The sequence below is a fragment of the Sturnus vulgaris genome, unplaced genomic scaffold (genome assembly GCF_052056855.1).
Source record: "Sturnus vulgaris isolate bStuVul1 unplaced genomic scaffold, bStuVul1.hap1 Scaffold_157, whole genome shotgun sequence".
Taxonomy (NCBI): domain Eukaryota; kingdom Metazoa; phylum Chordata; class Aves; order Passeriformes; family Sturnidae; genus Sturnus; species Sturnus vulgaris.
The window spans coordinates 7,187,501-7,190,000 of record NW_028276074.1 but is presented as its reverse complement, the minus strand read 5'-3'; the positions used below and the strand labels follow the sequence as shown (position 1 = coordinate 7,190,000).

The 2,500-nt window shown below is 77.2% G+C and overlaps 1 non-coding gene across 1 annotated transcript; it reads right to left on the bottom strand.

The window, feature by feature from the left end:
* Positions 1 to 217: 217 nt before the first annotated feature.
* LOC148218889 (5.8S ribosomal RNA) lies at positions 218 to 370 on the bottom strand. The gene has a single exon (XR_015800100.1). It is a non-coding gene; the product is annotated as a 5.8S ribosomal RNA (ribosomal RNA).
* Positions 371 to 2,500: the final 2,130 nt, after the last annotated feature.

The following is a 2,500-nucleotide window of genomic DNA, read 5'->3' as shown; positions in this document are numbered from 1 at the left end:
ACCGCGGCACGGCCCCGGCAAGGACGAGCTCCGCCCCAGCGGCTCGTTCCGGGAGCGGGGAGCTACGGAGCGCTCCCCGAGTCTGCATTTAGGGGGACGAAGGCCCTGCGCGGCGACGACGACGACGACGTCGACGTCGACCGCGGGCAACGGGCCTGCGAGGCAACCCCAGCCGCGCCGCCGGGGTGGCCCCCCCGGACGGCGATTGATCGTCAAGCGACGCTCAGACAGGCGTAGCCCCGGGAGGAACCCGGGGCCGCAAGTGCGTTCGAAGTGTCGATGATCAATGTGTCCTGCAATTCACATTAATTCTCGCAGCTAGCTGCGTTCTTCATCGACGCACGAGCCGAGTGATCCACCGCTAAGAGTTGTCTGGCTTTCGGGACCGCTCGCGTGAAGCGGCCCCTTTTCTGTTTCTGCAGGGACGCGCGCGCCCCCGCGCGCCCCGCTTCGACCGTACGAGCACACACAAACGGAGGAGGAGGAGGAGAAAGCGCGGGGCAAAAAAGAGAAACCCCGCGCAACGCTCCGAAGGTCGGCCAAAGAAAGGCGGAGGGGCCCGCGCCCCCGACCGCCTCCCCCCGCGAGGGGAGACGCCGCCTCGCGTGCCGTCCTTCGGAGGCGGCCCAGGCGCCCGGGCTCGGCCCGACCTCCGCGCGGAGGGGCTTGTGCGGCAACGCGCCGGACCGCGGGGGGCACGGTGGCCCGCCCGGCCTCTCGATCACGGGACGACTACGCGTTCGCGGGCCGGGGGCGCGACCGCCGGCCCCCGCCGCTCCCGGCTCACTCCCTGGCTTCTCCTTTTCACCGCTCCGCCGACTCGCGGAACGCCGCCGCGCCAAAACGCGGGGGCCGGCTCTCCCGCCAGCGGCCCCTGAACGTCGCCCGAAACGCCACGCGGCGGCGGGACCGTTCCGCCGGCGCAACCCCTGGCGCGGGACCGCTTGCCCGCCGGAAGGCGAACGCCCGGCGGGCCGCGCTCCGCCACCGGCGCCGGAGGCGGGACGCCGCCGAGACCCGAGCCGGCATCGCGGAGCGCCCGAGGTCTGCCGCTCGGCAAAACCCCTCCGCCACCCGCGGCCGCACTCCCGGGACCGCCGCCGCTTCGCACCGCCGAGCTGCCCTTCCGCGAGCACGCGCCCAGCGGGCAGGCGTACGGCGGCTGAGCCGGGGGGCACCGCCCGCTCCCCTCGTTTCCACTCGGGGACCGGACGGGGAAGCGGCCCCCGCGGCCGCCCCGCACGCCTCCCCTTTTTTTTGGCCCACACGCGGCCGGGAAGGGCGACGGGGAAGCGGACGGGCGGGGCCCGGGCCGGGACGGCCGCCGGTGAAGGCGGGCGCCTCGCGGCCGACCGTCCCCCCCCCCCGGGGGGGGCGGGGACACTCGCCGAGCGGCGACGCCGCCGCTCGGCACGGGGTCGCCCGCGCCCGCCGGACCTCCGGCGATGGAGGAGCCGGCCGAGCGCTGCGCCCCAACGGGCGGGGACAGCGCTCCGAGTCAGGGGTGGCCGGCGGCCGGCGCCGCCGCGGTGCGGTTCGAGGCGACAAGGCCGTCGAGGCGAGAGGCGCGCGGTCGCGCCTGACGCGGCGCCGCCCGCGAGCCCGCGGCGGCGGCTAAGGAGAAAGAGCGAGAGAGCGCGGCGGGCCCCGGCGGCCGCAACCCCGCAGCTGAGGTAGGTAAGGCAGAGAGCGCGCGCCCTCTGCCGGCGTCGCCCCGCATCGCAGAGGCCAGCGGGGTCGGCCCCCCGCGGCCGATCGCGCGCCGCGGCCTCTCCGCCGAGACCGGGCCGCAGAGAGGGGGGGGCAGGGCGCCCCTTCCCCGGCCCGGCACGGGTGGCCCCCGCGCGCGGGCAAGCGCGGCGGGACGCCGACGACGGCGAGCGCGGCCGGTCGCGACGGACACGCCACCGCAGGGGATCGGCGGGAGTAGCTCCCCACCCCTCGATGGCGCCCCGCGCCGCCACCGCCCGACACCCGCTGCCGCCGCCGCCACCGCCGCCGCCGCCGCGGCGGGGCCGTGCCGGGCCGCCCGAGTCTTTAAACCTCCGCCCGGCTCGGCGGCCCTTTCGGCCCCCAACAGGCGTTTGACGACGCCGAGGGAAACCGGCAGGAGACCGCCGAGGCGCGAAGCGCTAGGTACCTGGCCCTGGGGTGAGGGAAACGACCTGCATGGCCCCGCCGGGGTGCCTCCCCCGCTGCCACCCTCGGGGGAGCGTCCACCGGCGGGGGCGCGCCCGACGTCCGCTGCCATCACCGCGGCAATCCTTCTCGGGGCCCGGGGTTTCCCTCAGTAGCCCGGCGCTGCGCCCGAGAGGACCACCGCGGCTCGGGCCGCCCCGCCGGCGCGGGGAACACGGCCCAGCCACCGAGAAACCTCGCACACCCCCGGCCGAGAGAGGCCACGGCGACGACGGTGCGGACCGTCGCCGCCGCGCCACCCGGCGGCGGCTCGCGCACGTGCGCGCTCCCCCTGGAGGCGCGACCCGGAACTGCCGGAGCC